This window comes from Chrysemys picta, chromosome 1 (genome assembly GCF_011386835.1).
Source record: "Chrysemys picta bellii isolate R12L10 chromosome 1, ASM1138683v2, whole genome shotgun sequence".
Lineage (NCBI taxonomy): Eukaryota > Metazoa > Chordata > Testudines > Emydidae > Chrysemys > Chrysemys picta.
In genome coordinates, this window is record NC_088791.1 from 198697709 (window position 1) to 198711320 (window position 13612).

General features: G+C 39.8%; 1 protein-coding gene across 23 annotated transcripts in view; it reads left to right on the forward strand.

Moving 5' to 3' along the window:
• PKNOX1 (PBX/knotted 1 homeobox 1) overlaps window positions 1-13612 on the forward strand; it is a 71834-nt gene that overhangs the window by 6430 nt on the left and 51792 nt on the right. For 10 of the 23 annotated variants that reach the window (XM_005310973.5, XM_065578074.1, XM_065578037.1 and 7 more), the window contains exon 2: window positions 10059-10148. The exons of 4 other annotated variants lie outside the window; for them this stretch is intronic. The gene's annotated coding sequence lies outside the window, so the exon portion shown is untranslated. Of the gene's footprint in view, window positions 1-4995; window positions 5249-7027; window positions 7089-10058; window positions 10149-10276; window positions 10384-13612 lie in introns of those variants that run through there. 9 more of the 23 variants (XM_065578000.1, XM_065578053.1, XM_065578096.1 and 6 more) reach the window with 5 other exon arrangements.

Consider the following 13612-nt stretch of genomic DNA (forward strand, 5'->3'; position numbering starts at 1 on the left):
AAGGGGTGGTCTACACTGTGTGTGTGTGTGTGTGTGTGGATGTAAGATACATTGACTTCAGCTATGCTATTCCCATAGCTGAAGTTGCGTATCTTATTTCAACTTACCTCGGGTCTTTACGGCCCGGGATCGACGGCCACGGCTCCCCCGTCGACTCCGCTACCGCCGCTCGCCCTGGTGGAGTTCCAGAATCGACGGGAGCGCGTTCGGGGATAGATATATCGCATCTAGACGAGACGCGATATATCGATCCCCGATATATCGATTACTACCCGCCGATTCGGCGGGTAGTCTAGACATACCCCAATACTACCGTGGTGCCAGGCGCAGGAACTGAGTGTCTCTCCTGTCAGTGCTCCTCCTACTGGTGCTCAGACTGCAAGAAGAGCAAGGAGGAAGCAGCCTGAGTGAAATGCAGAAGGATTGGTAATGAGGATAAGAACCTGGTGTGGAAGGGGAACAGGAATCAGGAAAGGGCAACAGGGGCATGATTCAATAGGACAAAAGAGGGGGAAAGGAATGAGGGGGTTAGGAACTAATGGGAACAGAGGGAATAAGGGAGCGGGACAGGAGTTGGGTGTGGAGGCATCAGGGGAGGGATGGGCCAAGAGATGTGAATGGGAGCAGAAGGGGATAGGGAGAGGTTAGGGGGAACAAGAGCAGAAGATGCTCTGACCATTACAGCACATTGGAATTAAACCCATTATTCTTGATTCAACATTCCTTTGCTAGCTACAAAATAGTTGTGAAAGCCACTGCCAGAATTTGTCTCATTTCCCTCTAGTAGCAGGTCCACATAGTTTTCTACTGCTGCTGGTTACTCCATTATCTCATGGCAGAGGACTTTGCTGTGGATGTAACCATCCCAAACCTACTGGACTCCTGACTTATTCAGTGCACACAAGGACTGTGCTCTAGAGAAGCATCGGTTTTGTAGTGAATGAGGCTTTGGTATTTAGGACCCTTGCTTCATTTGTTGCAGAAGTTGGAAGTTGTGCTGTGAATAAGGCAGGGGACTGCAGGATGAGCAAATGGTGGTTTTGTGGTTAAGACAATTGAATGCTTCACTAGAGAATTGGATTCTATCCCTGCCTCTGGAACGTAGTTCCTCTGTGATTCTGGAAGTTACTAAACCCAACATTTTCACAGTTAGATGCTTATTGGGTATGCTTTGTTTTCTGGGTGCCCAACAAGAGACATCTTGGGCCAAATTTGCAGAAGTGTGAAGCGCTCATGATTACAAGTGATGTCAATGGTAGCTCCAGTCTGAGTCTACTCATTGCTATAAAATACTAAGTACTTCGAAAAACCAGGTCTTGGGCTTCTCAAGTTGAGCACCCAGAATTAGTAGACACTTCTGACATTTTTGTCATTGGTCTCTGTCCCTTAGTTCCTCATGTCTAAAATGAGGATAATATCGAATCTCACAGGGATATTGTGAAGATAAATTCATTAATGTTTGTAAAGAACTAAGATATTACATTGAGAGCACCACAGAAAAACCTTTAAGAAATTAATAATTCTTTATTCTGTGCTGCTTTGGATGAAGTGCAGTAGATAGTGTATGGGCCACACTGAATTATGAGGCTAAAATAAAATATTGAATAACTACCCATTCAGAAAGCACCATATGTTAGTCCCATATGAACCTAATTTGGCTAATTGGAGGCCAAGTGAAGCTGCTAAAGCCAGTGGAAATAGGGGGCTGTGATGAGCATCCCAAGGTTCACTGACAGGAGGCCACAAGCTTTCTAAGGTTCATGGCGTAAGGAAGTGGGCATGAGCAGGTGAGGGAAAATTCATTTACCAGGAAACCCTAAATGGGTCCTGGAGACTAGTGAGGCACCTATGGCTGAGATACCCTTCATGGGACCTTGAGATCAAAAGGAGGGATAAGGAGATTTTTCCTCCCCCTACTCCACTTCTGAACTTCAGGTCTCCTTCCAGTCCGCTTTATTCCTCACCACTATTCCTGCAGAATTTAGGAGGACAGCCCAAGTCCTGTGTACAGTAGGAAGCTGAGAGGAAGGGAACTGTTGTGTTCTGTAGGAGAGGATCCCTGATTCTGAGTACCCTTGTAGAGTTACAGGACTTCTCTTCACCAGATGGGCGTGGGGACACTGGTTATTTGGAGACTTGGTAGCCAGCTGCCCCAGCTAGCATTCACTCCAGACCTCCAGGAGACCTTCCAATCTTTGGACCCCCTTCAGTTCATAGGAAAAAGGAGCCTTCCTCCAGCTAGTTTAAGGTTTCTTTTTAAAAAAACAGAACCTTTAAGGTGAAATGGAGATTGCAGGCATATATATTTGGGTTAAGTGAATGTTACCTCAAGTTGTATACATTTATATGTAAAAACAAAAAAAGGAAATGCAGAGTTAGGTTGCGCTTCTTAAATGAGGCATCCTAACTTGTTTAATTCTGCCTTCATAGTGATGCATTAAGAAAATTAAAAACTTCCTTATCCATCCATACTAAAGTTTCATTTTAACAGTGACCATAAAAACAAGAACAGGAGTACTTGTGGCACCTTAGAGACTAACAGATTTATTAGAGCATAAGCTTTCGTGGACTACAGCCCACTTCTTCGGATATCCGAAGAAGTGGGCTGTAGTCCACGAAAGCTTATGCTCTAATAAATCTGTTAGTCTCTAAGGTGCCACAAGTACTCCTGTTCTTTTTGCGGATACAGACTAACACGGCTGCTACTCTGAAACCTGTCATAAAAACAAGGTTCATTTAATCATACAATGGTTGTGCCACTTCACAACATTGTTAGTCATAAGTAGCACATATAAAATAATTTTACAAATTCCTGGTTTGACAAACTGTATATTGAAGGCAGTCTTTACTCACTCATCATTAAGGACCTAATCCCGTCAAATGCTGAGGGCACATAACATTTCATGTGAAATGCACAGTACCTTATAGGCTCAGTCTCTATGATGGCATGTGTCCAAGTGTCACTAGACACAAAATGATCCATATGCAGATTTAGCATGCCCAGATTATTACATTAGATTACTTACAAGAAAAAAGCAAAGATTAATGTAGTAACAAAGTAACAGTGAAGATGTCTCTATGAAACATAAATCCAGTGTTGTGTAATGCATATCTTTAACACTCCACATGCAAAGAAATGATGAAAATAAGCTTTTGTCTCCTCATGGGCAGAGTTTGGGTGCCTTGTTTGAGAAACTTAACATTTCCAACATTGATTTCCAACTTAACATTCTTGAAAGATAAGATGCACTCAAACCTTAACTTTGCCTTACACTCTTTTTCATGTCTGTGTGGGGTAGTGGCTTGATTGGATCCCAAAGCAGTCAAGGGAAAAGTTATATAAAATCAAATTTTCCTCGTACTGTAATGGAAAATCATACCAGTGACTTTCTTAGGGCTTGTCTACATTGGGCAAATGACTAGAATATTCTGCTATAGTGGAACAGTTATTTCGCTATAGCTAATTATTCTGCTATAGCTATGCTATTATAACTCCCCTGTGTGGGCATACTATTATGGAATAAAAGTGACACTCTGGAATAGAATGGCCATGCTGCAAAGTCACTCCAGCATAGCTATAGTGGAATCGTTATTCCGCTCTAGATATGATAGTCAATTTCCCTGTGTAGACAAGCTCTTTTTGCAAGCTGATACTCTGGGAATCCCATAGACACATATGAATATCCTTCAAACAAACAAAGATTACAATATTTTTAGCTATCCTGTAAACAACAAACACAGAACAACTGTAGTATATGCTCAGTAGTGTTTAGGTAAGTCAGAGACAAGTAATCACTGCAACCGCAGTGGAATGAGTGAGTCCTTGTGACACAGTACACTCTTGTACACTATGTTGCTGTATTATTGCATTAGTAAGTTCATTGATTTAAACAATATCTTTAATGTATGCATTCGTTAAGGTGTGCACAGGTCTTCGTGTTATTAATAGATGAAGTAGGCATTGAGAGAATGAGTGTGCAATGTAAATTCTTCAATTAAGATGCTAGGATATTATTTTGTGTGCTTTCTTTGATAGAATTGGGCCTCGGCTCAGGTTACCTTGTTTTGGTTTTTAGTACAAAACCTCAGTGGTGCTTTGCCTTTTTCAAGTGACAAAAGCAAACTGCCTTTGATTTTGACTTCCTAACCTATAGCGATATGCAGTATTTTACACTTGCCAAGTTACTGTACTCTCTCTGACCATATCAAGCTAAAATAGTCTCCATTTTGGCTTTCATTGGTTCCGTGGCCATTGTGATCATCTAGTCTGACAGCCTGTATAGTATGCACCTTAGAACTGAGGCCTCCTCCTCCCCTACAACATGCTGTAAAAACTCCTCTGCCCACCACTGCCACAACAACTGTTTTTCTGCATATAAAAACCAGGGCCAGCATTAGGGGGTAGCAAGCAGGGGCCCCACAAAGCTAAATTGCTCAGGCTAAGGCTTGAACTGTGTGTGGCGAGGTTCAGGGCCCTAGGCTTCAGCCCCGCACGATGGGGCTTCGGCTTTTTGCCCTGGGCCCCAGAGAGTCTAACATTGACCCTGCTTGGCAGACCTCCTGAAATCTGCTCAGAGCCCCCCCAAGGGGCCTCAGACCCCTGGCTGAGAACTGCTGTCTTAGAGCACAGCTTTTAGAGAAAATCCAATCTTGTTTTAAAAATTGCCAGTGATAAAGGAGCCACCATGACGCTTGTAAATTGTTCCAATGGTAAATTACTGTCACTGTTTTTAAAAAAAATGGTCTTATTTCCAGTCTGAATTTGTCTAGCTTCGACTTCTGGCTATTGGATTGTGTTATACTTTTCCCAACTAGATTGAAGAACCCATTATCACATATTTGTTCCCCTTATAGGTACTTACAGACTAATCAAGTCACCCCTTAACCTTCTCTTTGTTAAGCAAAATAGATTGAGCTCCTTGAGTCTATCACTATACCACATACGGTATTTTCTAATCCTTTAATAATTCTCATGGTTCTCTGAACCCTTTCCAGTTTATCAACATCCTTTTTGAATTGTGGACACCAGAACTGGATACAATATTCCAGCAGCAGTCTCATCAGTGCCATATTTGAGGTAAAATAACCTCTCTACTTCTGCTCAAGATTCCCCTGTTCATGCAGCTGAGGATCGCATTAATTCTTTTGGCCACAGTATCTCATTGGAAGCTCATGTTATGGTGATTATCCACCAGGATCCCCAGTTCTTTTTCAGAGTTGCTGCTTCCCAGGATAGAATCCCCCTCCTGTAAGTATGGCCTACATTCTTTGTTCCTAGTTGTATACATTTATATTTAGCTGTATTAAAATGCACATTGTTTGCTTGCGCCCAGTTTACCAAGGTATCCAGATCACTCTGTATCAGTGACCTGTCCTCTTCATTATTTATCACTCCTCTAATTTTTGTGTCATCTACAAACTTTATCAGTGGTGATTTTATTTTCTTCCAGATCACTGATAAAAGTGTTAAATAGCATAGGGCTAAAAAACAATCCCTGCAGGACCCCATGAGAAATACACCTACTTGTGACCTATCAGCTAGCCAGCTTTTAATCCATTTAATGTGTGCCATGTTAATTTTATGTCATTCTAGTTTCTTAATCAAAATGTCATGTAATACCAAGACAAATGCATTACAGAATTCTAAGTACATGACTTCAACACACCTTTTATCAACCAAACTCGTAGTATCATAAAAAAAAATACCACGTTAGTTTGACAGGATCTATTTTCCATAAATCCATGTTGATTTACATTGATTACCCTTCTTTAGTTCTTTATTAATCAAGACCCATATCAGCTGATCCATTATCTTGCCCTGGAGCAATGTCAGGCTGAGAGGTCTATAATTACATGGGTAATCCTGTTTACTATTTTAAAATATTGGAGCAACATTCGCTTTCTTCCAGTATTCTGGAACTTCTTCAGTGTTCCAATACTTATTGAAAATCAACATTAACGGTCCAGTGAGCTCCTCAGCCAGTTCTTTTAAAACTCTCGGATACAAGTTATGTGGGTCTGCTGATTTAAGTGTCCCACTTCAGTAGCTGCTGTTTAACATCCTTGTGAGATACTAGTGGAATGGAAAGAATGTTATCATATGATATAACTACCTCATCTTTTTTTCCCCTATATACAGAACAAAAATATATATTGAACATCTCCTGCCTTTTTTGCATTACTACTGATAAATCTACCATTTTCATTTAGTAATGGGCCAATACTATTGTTAGGATTCTTGTTGTTGCTAATACACTTTAAAAAACTCCATATTATCCTTAACTCTTCCGGTCATAGATATCTTCTTGTATCCCTTTGCTTTCCTTATCAATATTATACCATTCCTAGCTTCTGATTTATATTAACTACTATCAACTTCTCCTTTTTTCCATTTTTATATAATATATATGTGTGTGTGTGCCTTCACTTCCTCTACCAGGTAGATTAAAAACAAAAACTAATATGGTATTCTTCCTCAGTTGTGAGATTTTGGGCATTTAGTATGGTGTTCTAAATGATTTCCAATTATCATTCACATTTCTCTGATTAAATTCCTCCTCCCACCTGACGTGGCTATAAGTGTGTTAAATTTTGTGAAATTGGCCCTTTTAAAGTACCATGTGTATATATATTACTGGTCTGGACTTTACATATTTAGTGTGCAAACAGAATAATCAAGTCATGATCACTTGTATCTTAGCTACCATTAATTTTTAGTTCTGTGACCAGCTCCTTTTTCTATGTTAAGATGAGGTCTTATATAGAGTTTTCCCCCATGTTGGATGCAACACTTCTTGAATTAGGAAATTGTCATCTATACTATTTAGAAATCCAAGGATATCTTATTGCTGGCAGCATGAGACATCCAGAATATGTCACTCATATTGAAGTCCTCCATGATCATGTAGCATTTCCCCCTATATATTATAGGTAAGTGTGTAAGGAGCTGGTCATCCTGTTCCCTAGTGTGTTTTGCTGGTCTGTAGTAGACACCAACTAATACCCAATCTTGTGCTTTATCTGTTAGGACATTGATCCATAAATATTCAGGATCATTTTATTCTAAGTTGTCAGTGATTCAGAAACAGGTAATGTTATTTTTGACATAGAGTGCCACTCCCTCTCCCCTTTTGCCCACTTTATCCTTTTTAAATAGGGTGTAACCATTGATTTTAACATTCTAATTGCCACCAGGTTTCAGTAATAACAACTAGACTGAATTTATGCTTAAAAAATGAGCAATTCCTTTTATTACCAGGATCCTAGCATTGGTGTTTAGGCAATTAAAGAATTTATTCTCTTTGTCCTTTGGTTCCTTTAATTTTCTTCTCAACAGCTCAATCTGTTCTATATGAGTGCTCATACCTTCCCTCTTTTTACCCTCTTTAAATCTTGCCCTATTTCTAGGAGGAATAAAATTAGTTTTAAAAAACCTCAGCAATATTAGACTCAAACCTCAAAGGCTTCACACTGTCCCAACCTATGGAGGCCCCATGATTTCCTGTGGCACTCCAGTCTCCTCTCCCCCCCACTCCCTTTATCTCCAAAAAGATCCTTAAGAGGACAGCACATGCAAACCTCCTCCAACCCTCCCTCCATCATTTTCTCATCTGATGTCTTCTGGAGGAAAACATAGTGGTCTGCTAATGCCTCAAGTATCTTCATGGGGAGGACTGCACAACGACAACCCCATGTGATTCCCTCCCATCCAGACTAACACAATTTCCTCCCACAGCATCCTTTCCCATCCAGTCTCCACACTTCAGTAGCACCCTTCCACCTAGGTCCTGTCCTCCTTAAGCACCTTTCTCTGCTTACACTTGGTATCTTACATGAGGGAGGGTCAAGGGACTGTTTTTAATTCCTAGAGGAGCAGTGTTAACCCTCCCCCATAGAGTAGAATACAATCCCTAGCCCACAACAATACATATAACATGTACCGATAACATTCATAAAGCTAATGTGTTGTACTTAAAGTACTGCACAGGATCTTTTCAGGGGGAAAAAGGCAAAATGCCACATTTATTAATACATGTATTAATTAACATTGTATCATATGCATAGGAGATATATATATATAGTACACTCACACACACACAAGCACACTCCGTCTTGTTGTTACCAGTTAGTTGCTCCCCTTAACTACACTGGCCAGGTGAGTTAGATGGGGGAGGGGTGGAGCCGGACTTCTGCCGGTCCGGATCGATGCTCCCATGTTGACAAGATGAGACCTGGGGTCCTCTGCAAGACACCTCACTTTTATAGCATCTTCCCTCTCATTCAAAATATGTGTCTGTGTCCATTGGTCCTTTGTGCTTCCTTCTTCTGGGTGTTGTCCCAATGCTGCAAAGAGGGTGTTTCCAGAAGAAGGTGCTTGCTTCTAACCCCCGAGGCTGTCAATATGTCTGCTTGTCTGGCTCCCAGCCCCTCTCCAAGGGTTGAGACTGTCTGGAGGTGCTGCCTTCCATGCCTTTCTCATTCACACCTCCTTCATTCAACAGGACAATTGATTAAGAGTGGTCGGGGGGAGGATCTTGTTCTACTGCTAGCAAAAAGACATTTTCCTTCTATCTTATTCTATCCTTAGAGGCTATAACATTATACCAAGAGCAATGCAAAGTTTCTACATGAGACTTTGATACAAAGTTTCCATATACCAAGGCTCATCAATACACGATTTCTATATGAGGCTTTGATACAAAGTTTCATGAAAACAGAGGTCACACGTGGGTAGACCCACTACAAGGTTATATGAAGAGGCACAATGTAAAGTCATATGAAAATTATCAGAGATTTATCTACAAACGTAGTAATCCCCAGATATACTGCCTGCAATTGCAGTACTGAGGCCACAGGATCTCTCTCCACAAAGACAACAGTGGAGAGTTGCAGAAAACAAGGGGTGTCCAGCTGCTTGGGGGAGGTGGGGCTTTGGTGGATAAGGGAGAAAGTACTGTGAGCCACTGTGTCCTCATTATAGTTTATCCCAGGAATAAAAAACTGGCCCTTTGAGATATTGGTTCTACACTGAACACAACTGAAGTTCTAGATCTCAAATCCAACCATTTGTAATTCAGTTTTCAAAATTTGGATTTGGCGTTTGTCTTTTTTCATTCTAACTAAATTTTAGAAAAATTGCTTTATGATTAGAAATATGGAGTCTTGAATAAGTGAATACATAGTTTTATTTTAAATCACAACTGTGTATTAAAGAATCACTGCTTTTTAGCTGTTGTTTCACTGCTCGACCTCTCTGTGGCATTAGCATCTTGACCATTCCCCTGAGATAGTTTTATTGACCATAAATTTTGCTCCTGGGTTAACTGTCATTTTTCAATAGTGTTTTCAGGAACCATATTTTCTGAGTACATTTCATAACTTCTGCATCAGTTTTATGCTAGTTTTAAAATGTCAAATACAATTCAATATTAAGTGCTAATTTAAAGAAGGCTTTTTAAACTGCTGTGTAAACCTATAATACAACCTACTAGCTCTCTGCATATGGGATGAATAATTCCTAACATTACATTCTGCATATTTTTTCATGTAGTATTTTGAGAGAGTACAATTAAGAATGATATAAAAAAAGCTGATTAATAGTTCTTGACTCTGTGTTTAATTTGATATGGAAGAGCTTTCTTTAAGACAGTACACAGTTGTTCCGATTTGCCATCACTGGATTTATTTTGGAATTTGCCTTGTGTTGCCCAAGCAAATGGATGTTGATCCAGAGAGTAAAATACAAAGGTTCCACATACAGTGGAAAGAAGATCAGCAGTCACAATATTTGCTTTCTTTTGCAAGCACTAGCAAAAGCAACATTGGAGGTTGTAAGATGAGGGCAAGTCAACAATAAAGACTGGGCAGTTTATTCTTTTTTTAATGTATCCTTTTTTCCCCCAGCAAATAGAAATGGTAGAAAAAACATCTTACCATTTTTTTTTATAACCCTTGTTTTTATTACTCTGTTTTCTGGGGGTGGGGCGGATTCATTTCCAGCTGATAAGCTATTTACCAAATTATTATTTCCATCTGAATTTTTCCTTGTTGATTCCTAGGTGTGTGTCTGCTATCTTGTGCACCAATGAGCCTGGAATTCAATCTGCTGGAATAAGACAATGGCCTCTACGTCCAGTTGAAATAAAGGGGTGAGCAGCTTCCTTGCAGCTGGTACCATGTTAACTCCTCCTTTAACAGGCAGTGTGCAGATGGAGGCAAATTTCATTATATTTTCTTCGCTAGCCTGCCTAGGGCAGGAGAAATATCTTTTTTTTTTTTTTTTTTTTTTTTTCCTTTACTTTGCTGTGTATGAACACAAAAACATGGATGGTTGTATAGAAAGTATTGGTACTACTGGTACTGCTACTAGTCATACTGGATCAGGTCAGTGGCCCACATGCTTCAGAGGAAGTTGTAGTTTAATAAACAAAAAATCCTATAAGGAATAATTATGCACTAATAATTCCATAGAAGTTTCTTCTTGACCCTGGACAATTAATGGTTGGTTTATACCCTGAAAAATGAGGTTTTATATCTCTTATAACTATCTGCCGTATTTAGTCTTACTGCAGATGACATTGTTTATATCTGTTTCTTTATTGAATCCTACAAAGCTCTCTTTTAGCCATATCTTGCACCAATGAATCCCACAAGGTAGTTATGCCTTGAGTTAATATCATTGGGTGTCCACTTTCTTAGTTCATTATGAGAGTAAATAGGAGAACATGGTTGACCTGTATATCATTAAGCATTTTATATACCTGATTCAGCTCACCTGTTGACCTCCTGTCTAAACTACATAGACGTTCTTGTTCACACAAGGAAGTCTTTCCATGCCTCTAATCATCATTGTTGCTCTTCTTGAACCTTCTCTATTTCTACTCTATCCTTTTTTAATTGAATTATATTTTTGCTGACTAGAATTGAGTGCAATATTACAAATGAGGATGTACAGCCAATTTATATAAAGACATTATGTTTTTTCTTATATTATTCCTTTCTTAATAAAACCTAACATAATTTTTTTTTTTTTTACCACCACTGCATAATGAACAGATATGTTTCTTTAGTTATACACAATACACAATATAGGAAACTCAGTCTTTCCTCATAGACATAGAGTATAGACTTTAAGGTCAGAAGGGACCATTATGATCGTCTAGTCTGACCTCCTGCACAACGCAGGCCACAGAATCTCACCCACCCACTCCTGTAATAAACCCCTAACCTCTGTCTGAGCTACTGAAGTCCTCAAATCATGGTTTAAAGTCTTCTAGGTGCAGAGAATCCTCCAGCAAGTGACCTGTGCCCCACGCTACAGAGGAAGGCGAAAAAACCCCAGGGCCTCTGCCAGTCTGCCCTGGAGGAAAATTCCTTCCTGACCCCAAGTATGGTGATCAGCTAAACCCTGAGCATGTGGGCAAGACTCACCAGCCAGACACCCAGGGAAGAATTCTCTGTAGTAACTCAGATCCCACCCTATCTAACATCCCATCCTAGGCCATTGGGCATATTTACCGCTAATAGTCAAAGATAATTAATTGCCCAAATTAGGCTATCCCATCATACCATTCCCTCCATAAACTTATTAAGCTTAGTCTTGAAGCCAGATATGTCTTTTGCCCCCACTGCTCCCCTTGGAAGGCTGTTCCAGAACTTCACTCCTCTGATGGTTAGAAACTTTGTTCTAATTTCAAGTCTGAACTTCCTGATGGCCAGTTTACATCCATTTGTTCTTGTGTCCACATTGGTACTGAGCTTAAATCATTCCTCTCCCTCCCTGGTATTTATACCTCTGATGTATTTATAGAGAGCAATCATATCTCCCCTCAGCCTTCCTTTGGTTAGGCTAAACAAGCCACGTTCTTTGAGTCTCCTTTCATAAAACAGATTTTCCATTCCTCGGATCATCCTAGTCGCCCTTCTCTGTACCTTTCCCAGTTTGAATTCATCCTTCTTAAACATGGGAGGCCAGAACTGCACACAGTATTCCAGATGAGGTCTCACCAGTGCCTTGTATAACGGTGGCTTCAGTTAATTTAGAGCCAATCAGTGTGCATGATTAGCTCAAATTGTTCTTTTCAGTTTGCATTACCTTGGAGTTGTCTTTGCTGAATTTAATCTGTCATTGTCTTGTCCAGTATCCTCATCATCCACCGAAATCCACAGAAGGAGGCTATAGGGGAGGATAGCTCTGATAGGATTCCTTTTAGAGGTCCTCCTCAAATGTTCCATTTAGAGGAGATGGTGTTGGAGCCCTTCTCAGTGGAATGGGCTACAGATCTGCTTCCAAATATCTCTTCCTCCTCCCCTTCCACATAGGTGGGGGAGATGCAAATGTGGGGAGTCCTCTCTGTGTCAGAAACAGGCATGATGGGGTCATCCAGGTTATTGTTAGGACCTTGTTAAGTTCCTCATGTTCTTCTGTAGTGTTGACTAATTTACATAATTTATCTGCAGATTTTGCCACCATACTGTTCACACTCATTTTCAGGTCCTTTAATAATGGTATGAAATTACATTAGTCTGAAAAAGATTCCTTTGGACAGACTCCCTATTAACCTCTTTACACATTGAAAATTAATGATTTATTCCTATTTTCTGTTTTCTCTCTCGACTAGTTTCTTACTAAGAACAGATCATCATCTCTCATTCTGTGACTACATAGTTTCCATAGTAGCCTTCTGTGAGGGACTTAATATGAACTTTCAAAAGAATTTTACCAAATTATATCTTCTGGTTCTCCTTTATCCATTTAATTTGACTTATTTCAATAATTATAGGAGATCAGAGAGGCACAATGTAAATTTATAGAGCCATGTTGGTTTGTCTCTGAAATCACCATAAGACATGAAATGTGAGTAGCCTATAACAGTAGGGAAAATGTACAGTTCTTATCCTCACTGCATTTACAAGTGAAGACATCTACATGGTTTCCCCAAGCATAAACTATCAGATAAAACAGAAAGAGACACACCTGAAGATATGATGAAACTCTAAGAAAGCTGCTACTTTAGAATGTGGCCCTTCAGAATCATACAAATTTTAGTGAAACCTCCACTTTAACTGGTAAGATGAACACTGGTCATTACAAGACTGCTTAGTCCTTACAATCATGTGTCTCAGTACAGTAACAAAATATTTGCTTATAGCGCGGGACCGCACATGGATCCCAAATTTAATTACCTTAATTGGAATCCCTGCTATAACGCGGTCCCCGCGTTAATGCGGGACCGCGCATGGATCCAACACCCCGTGTTCTGGCGAGGGTCCAGTGTACAAGTTTGATTGCTAAATGCATTTGTTCCTTCTATTCCCACCTTCCCCTTTTTTATAACTTCTGTAGTGGAGAAGTCTGTAATATTTTGCCATTCCAAAAAACAGATACTGAATCTATAATTTTATGGAGATGGAGTAGCAGTTAACCTTCAAGCTAAATATTGTCCTCTAGTAAATATATGGGACAGTGGAATTTGAATAGTAAACCCAAGACAAATGTAGCAAGAATTCTGAAATGTTCCTCATTCTTTCCATTCCATAATAAAATACTGGAATGACACTAACCTAGTAGTCCTTACTTAATAAATTTAGTTTAGAAAATATAAACCTCCAA